The 7,293-nt window shown below is 38.0% G+C and overlaps 1 long non-coding RNA gene across 1 annotated transcript; it reads right to left on the bottom strand.

Moving 5' to 3' along the window:
- Positions 1–4,684: 4,684 nt before the first annotated feature.
- LOC124165163 lies at positions 4,685–6,281 on the bottom strand. The gene is made up of 3 exons (XR_006866138.1): positions 6,223–6,281; positions 5,642–5,856; positions 4,685–4,934 (listed from the first exon to the last, which is right to left on the bottom strand). It is a non-coding gene; the product is annotated as an uncharacterized LOC124165163 (long non-coding RNA).
- Positions 6,282–7,293: the final 1,012 nt, after the last annotated feature.

The raw sequence follows: 7,293 nt of genomic DNA, 5'->3' as shown, positions 1-7,293 counted from the left end.
ATCGTATGCCCCTTATCTCTTACATAATTAATGGAAGGAGGAATATTTCTCGTAGTTTTTCAAAGAAATTAGTAAAGGCCTTATAAATAAATTATCCCCTACGAAATTAAAGCGGGCCAAATGTTGGCAAAGTCGAATTCATTAGTTCGTAATCAGACATAGCTTAGTCCCAAGAAGATACATTGAATGAATCACACACCATTTGTACGTTGAAGATGTTGTTATAACATTGAAATCTAGGTCACAATAACTTTTCTTATAATCGTATTGCAAGTGTTTCATTCAATATGGAAAAATTCAGCTCAATCGCGTTTGAATCTTCGGATTTTATTTGTAAGTTGAATTAAGTATATGCTTTTATGCACAGCGTTTGAAAATCATTAATCATTCTACCAAATTAAGTTGTTTAGCATGGAACGGAAACTAAACATTATCATCTACCGTACAGTGGTTAGAGTAATTTGTGAAAGAGTATATTCCAGCGTCACATTCAAAAGGTTTTGTGCTCTTACTCATACAAAGTACTGCATCTAACAAGTAACTTTGTATGCAGTCACGCGCGCGAGTGCATAGTTAAATACACCAAGTATGATATTCGGCATGAAAAAATCATTTGGTTAACCTGGAATTCGAACCCGGATATCCCCGATGACCGGTCAAATATGCTACTAATTATACCACAAAGCCACCTTTTTACTTGAATATGAGAATCTCTTTTTCCTTGTGACTAAGATTCGCCTAGAAAAAAAATTACTTGGTAATACGTAACTTGTGTAACATAACTGACCGGCAAACGGGAGGATCTGGGTTCGAATCCCGGTTAAGCGAAATGTTTTTTTCGTGGCAATTAACAGTCTTGGTATATATGTGTCCTCATTCATGTTAAATAATAGTGGTGTATAAGAACTAAAATTCCCTTCGAAATTAAAAAGAAATGGGTAACATGTCAAGTACGAGACCTGACTTCAGTGCAGGGTACATCCCCGGAAGGGTCATACGGTGGCCTGAGTGGTAGAGAAAAATTGATCTTGTAATGCTCCTCAGAAATTTTAACTTCTTTCCAAGGCGGAGATGTTAGTATTGAAGAATTTTTAATGAAATTACATTTTGTTGTCATAAACTTCTAGAAGCATCATTATGCAGAAAACTTTCTACAGTTACACTTAATGAGTCTACCTGATGTTTTCAAGTAGGCTTCCGTGGAGATTGTGATGATATTTAGTGATTTTTTCGGGTATTCTTCCGCGTTTATCCATTTTGTAGGACAATATTTCGCCAACGTTCCAGTTGGCTTCCTCAGGTCCACTGAACTGTCGATGCAGAAAGTTGTTCATCTTATAAACACCCCGTTTGCCGCCTTTTTTGTGGAGGTGTGCCCTGATTGGTCGGGATCTTTGAAGACCCTTTTCCACGCGCTAGCGAGATTGTAGCCGTCTTCACGGTTGAAGCTCTTCGTTGTTTTGGCGATTTCAATTGCCTCCCTGATTATTCTCGGGTAGTAGCGGCCTTCTTTGTACAAAAGAGAGGCGTCGTCAAAGCCAATATTGTGCGTCGGTCCACTCCATTGGTGTTCCGCCGCCGCTGACTGGGTGAAATGTCTATTTTTTACGTGCCTTCTGTGCTCTTCCCTGATAAAAATAAACTCCACCATGGTGGGTTAAGGAAGGGTAAAGGAAGGGTAGTAGCCTTCATGGTGGGTAATTACCCTTGCACAACCCACGCCCTACCCACTATTAAGGGGAAGGGAAGGATAGAAAAATCCTTCGTCTACCCTTCCTTGGGACTTAGCATTTATAACTGAGGAAAACATATCGACATTGCCTCCTCAGCTACTTTCACCTGCTAAAGAGCATTGAGTTCTGTACAAGAACGTAAGCAGTCTTTGAATCGTACCCTCCGCCCCCCGAAATATAAAAACACAATCATTTTCCTTCATAAAAGAAAACAAAATATTGAAAAATAATGAATTTAAAAATATTTCTTTAACTATTGAAGTTTTTTCGATCATGAAAAGTGTTGGAATTAGTTGAAAACCCAATACTTAGTATCCTGTTTTTCAAAAATTTCCCCACCCGGTTTTGGACACCTCCCCCCCCCCACCCCTCCCCGAACGAAATTCCTGGTTACGCCACTGTACACAATAGATTATATAATTGTGTGAAAAAAGCTCAGAAGTTCTTTCATTCACATTTTTAGGATGTAACCTATTTGTGTGGCTGACAATGGGACATGGGGGGAGTGATGTTCGGTATTTGTATGCCGATCTTATTTTCTGAAACGAAATGAGTGTGGTTGATAAATGTCACAGCTTTCTTCCACATAGACTCAGGTGCGAATCTCATCTTAAGATTTTGTAGTATATGATCCGTTGAGAAGCCTTTCCTAAGTACTACTTCGATAGTTGTTAAGGTACTAGTTTTTTATCCTCCTATATGTAGGTTCTGGGTTCAAGACCATGTCCGGTCAATTTTTTTCTGTCTTATAATTTTAGAAATCACTGTTATAATTCATCCCCATTAGTTTAATTTAGTTGCTTAGCTATTTTTTTTAAATTTTCATGTTAATTTATGGATTTTTAGTTTTTATATTAGTCCTACCCTTCCTGTACCCTTCGTTGAGGCTGGCAGAACCCTTCCCTTACACTCCAGGAAGGAGAGAGCCTACCCACCAATGTTCTAAAATACCCTTCGTGTACCGTTGCTGAAGGGAATAGGAAGGGTACACCTATCCTTCCCTTACCCTCATTGGAGGGTAGACCTCCCCACAATGGAGGAGTTTATTTTATCAGGGTTGGACTCGGCATTTCAGTGCTCGTGATGTTTGGTCGATGTAGGAATCACCGCCGCTGCATTATGGAGGAGTGGCAGCCCTCCAAAAACACAGCATCATGACCAGATTCGAATATCCTCGTCAAAATGAAAGAACACACCCTAAAGACATCTGTGGAGGAGTATACCAGATTAAATGTAAATGAAATTGTCTTATACTTCTTAAAGTCTTCTTGTCTTATACTTGTAAAAATGATTCGCAGGTTTAATGTATTTCATTTATATGTTTTTTGCACACAACAAGCATATTTACGCAAATAGGAGATATGTAACGATTAAATTTGGTAATCTAGACGTCATCGCTGTATTACAGCGACCAAAAATCTTCCCCTACTTAGTGATATTGCAGTGATATAATTTCAAGTTAAAATTCTTTATTTTCGGTGACTCAAACAATAATTAGTAATAGTAATTTCAATAGTTAGAATATCTTTTATAAGAAAATAACTTCCCGTAGTTTTTTTTCCCTCGGTTGCAATATATCGAGAAACACATTTTCCGGAAATGCGAGAAAAATTAACCAACGTGATACTTTTCGTATCGTGTTTTGATGACACAGCGGTTACTTTTGAAAATATTTAGACACGAAATGAAGATATGCACGTTATATTACCTACTCGGTGAAATATTTATTCTTGGTTAGCGTCAGCAAGAATTTAAAAGGAAATGGTGTAACCTAGAACCCAACTGATAATGTGCAGTATATTCTCTATATTCATCTTATTTTCAATGCTTGGTTCCAAAAAATTAATATATTATAGTCATAGCCGATACATTATCGAGAGGTACTTATTTAAAGCAGTTTCTCCTTCTACCGTGTAAATTACATCTTACATCGCAATCGACGCCTTTCGTTTTCTTTGATGAAGGAAACTACCCAATTATACAAAATGATCATCGACTTACCCCGAAATATTTACCCAGTTATATATGGAATTCTGTCGGGCGTGTTGCTTAGAGATAAATAGCGACCGCCTATGATAAAATAAAAAAGGGAGATAAAATTGCATCCGCCAGTCCAGCAGTCCGGAGACGGCTGCTGGCTGCGGGGATCACCGTACTCAACGGATGTTGGAAAGTGAATCTTTTAAACCAGGCGATTGATATAAAATCTAGAATTAGACACGAACCCTTCTTTTCGTGAGCTACGTGTTTAAACAAATTTCACAATTAGAAACCTGCACTAACGGCGAATTTCTTTAAGAGCTATTTGACATGCATTCATTTAATGAATTTTAAAATAGGAAAAAGAGAATGTATGTAATTGTTTCTTAAAGTAACACTCTGGGGTCTAGTTGCTGTGATAACTAGAGTTATATATTTATATCAGTCATAACTAATTGCTCCCTGTGTAACCGGGTACAAATGCTAGTGGAGGCGGAGATTTTTCAAATATTGCACCTTGCTTGCCGTAGCACTTTGAGGACGGCGTTTGGAACACATCCCTCTGTTCTTCGGAGGGTATGACAAGCCGCCATAACAATGAATACTTACCACAAATACTGACTTGATAGAACTACCATGGAACTGCTTTTTCTTTACCTCTTCACTCTTTCTGCTGCTCCTCCATAGTGGCTGATGTTTTCACTTTATTTATTATTAAAATATTGTTATACATTTAATTTCCTAAAATCAAGTAAGTGATTCTGATGGGTTGTTACAAATGCTAATGGCTCAAATTATGGCATCGACAAAAATTATCGTTAGAATATTTTACAGCAAACTTGGGCATTGCCAAAAAATTGATCCATGAACCTCATTAATTAAGCTACAATAGATAAATACATAAATATCTCGCTACAGTATCTATTCGTCGTCAAGCCTAGTCAATAAGTTACTATTATTTAATACATTTATTAGTGACAATGTGGCAAACATGGTTAAGTCAAAATCATCTGGAACTCTCTTCTTCCGTGATGCCTTGTGATATGGTATTCGTCCGAAACTTAAGGGAAGCCGATAAAACCCCCAAATAGACCACCGTGTCCTCATCAGGGCTGGTGAATAGATGGCGTAGAGTGTCCGCTGTGTTGTCTTGCGTCGCGCTCTCGTTGTCCTTTGCATTATTCGTACAGCGGATTTCATGGTGATGCTATTTGTGAGGTGCTGTGTTTTAAATAAATCGGAATTAGTCCACTACATTATAACAATCTTTTATGATTGAAAAAACTCGTCCTTTTTGTTATAGCCTAGACAATAAGGCTCAAGTCATTGAGATAATTTACAATATATTTTTAAATTCAATCGTGGAGAACAGTTCCCATAAGTTCCCATTGCTACACCAATTGTTTTATGGCCACATGCGCATTTTTCAGGAAGTAGTTGAACATTTATTATTTATATTATTGATTGAATCATTTATTTTCTCAACTAATAGACTTAGTAATTAGAGAATAAAAGAGAGACAAGATGCCGCTGAAGGAAGGTAGATAGGAGAGAAATACATGGTACTTAATGGGCGTAAGATGAAATTTAGAATGGTTTAATAAAGTAGGTTTTATGCTATATCAAATTGGAATTTTAAGTATTTCATGTTATCTTATATTGGCTAGGTCGCGCAGAAATTTTCTTTCAGAAACATGTGGCAGATATTAACTTCGACGATATTGTGAATTTTGGATTAATTTTGTCTCGAGCACCTACCTCACATATGACTCTAAAATAACTTTATAAAGAAGAAGACCAATGGACATCAAGTCATATTAGAATCACAGGATGACCAATGAAAAATATATTCAATCGTGTGAAAAGAAGTTACTCTAAATTTTAAGATTAAGTAGCGCTCAGATAGTATGAGTATCATGGTAGACTACCTGAGATTAGAATTTGATGAAAAGAACGATTTTTCCCTCATCCGTCCGCCTTCCCAATGGCAATCACCCGCTCATTCCAGAAACACACCGGCACCATCTGTTCCCCAACACCATCGCAAGCCGCGCTGTCCTGGACTTGGGCCACAGATGTTCTCTCAGTTGGACATGGGGAGATAGCAGGTCCACTTTGGCGACCACTGGCTCGGATGCAGGATCTGAGGAGGGGAGAAGGTAGAAAGCGATCGGTGACTCTGCGCCCGCCAGCCCTTCCGTTCTTTTGGACGCTGAGTGCAATTTCAATCTATTGCATGGATCGAGGAAGGGTACTGCAGGCAGCGGGCAACTCCACACCCTCCTTACCACAAGCTCAGTCATCTGAGAACATAAGTTGTCCGTTTAAGGCTAGTAGCAAGCCTCATTAACAATATAACAGCCATTGATTCTCTCGCGTTGTGAGAACCATGGAGCAACAAGAACGAAATTTGATGAATGGGAATTGAAATTTCTTGTCCTTTATGCTTTTAAAAGAGATATATAAAAAAATCAACTGTGGCCAAGGTTTAGACGTATAACATACTTACGACATATGACACCTGAAAGAAAGATACAGCATAAGCAATGGAGGCATTAAAAATCACCAAGCAAACAAATGAAATTCAGGCGATCTTCAAACAATCGAATTATTATGCTTCTTTGTTTTGGGACAAATGAGACGTGTTACTTTTTGATTTCATTCTGCCGGGTTTCACGATAAATGCAAATGCTTGGTGTAAATAACTCGCCGATTGCGCGGAGCCATTCAAAATAAAATAAGAGGCGTGCTGAATTCTGTAAGTGTTCTGATGCATGACACCGCCCGTCCCCTATGTGCTTGTGCTACCCAACTGTTCTTTGAGCAATTTCAATGGGGCGTTTACGATAACCCTCCTTTCCAATAATGAACTTGCGATTTTTGACTTGCATATTTCGCGGAGTGACAATTTGGCTAGGAAAAAGCGCTTTTAAGCGGACGATTAGATTCAGGTAAGCGGTAAAATCATTGAAAGGCATTCGCAGCAACGTTCTATGGAGAACAACCTTCCCCGAGGCCATTGCGTCGAAAATGAAGCAAATGTGTACTTATTATTTAGCAATGAAATGATTTTTGTTCGATCACTTTTTCTTTTAGTCATGACCCATTGGAGATAGAATAAAACAGCCCCCGGTAATGAGAAAGAACATACAAAGAATAATTAAAAAATAATCAATACTCAGGTAAATAATATTAAATCAGGAAGATCAAAAAGATGACAGAAAATACTGAACACGAATGAAAATAATCAGGTATATAATATAAGCCATTACATCTTAACTATCTATACTTGAGGTGGTTGGTTGGTCGGGGGATCAGAAAACTAAAATCCTCGTCACCTACCGCCTTCGCACCAACCTCCACCTAGGCATAAAATTATGCAATAAATAAAAGCGGTGATGGCATAAGATAAGTAATGTATTGCAGTTCTGTATAGCACAGTTCATCCTATAAAAAGGAAGTCACATTCGGATGGAAGTTAATCCCGTGATACTTTATAGTTGAGTTGAGCCTTTAAAGCTCACTATAATAATCGAATTAGAACTTATCATGAAAAACATTTATCACATGTTTCTTGCGT

The sequence above is a fragment of the Ischnura elegans genome, chromosome 9 (genome assembly GCF_921293095.1).
Source record: "Ischnura elegans chromosome 9, ioIscEleg1.1, whole genome shotgun sequence".
Classification (NCBI taxonomy): Eukaryota; Metazoa; Arthropoda; class Insecta; order Odonata; family Coenagrionidae; genus Ischnura; species Ischnura elegans.
This window is presented reverse-complemented; position numbering and strand designations above follow the sequence as displayed.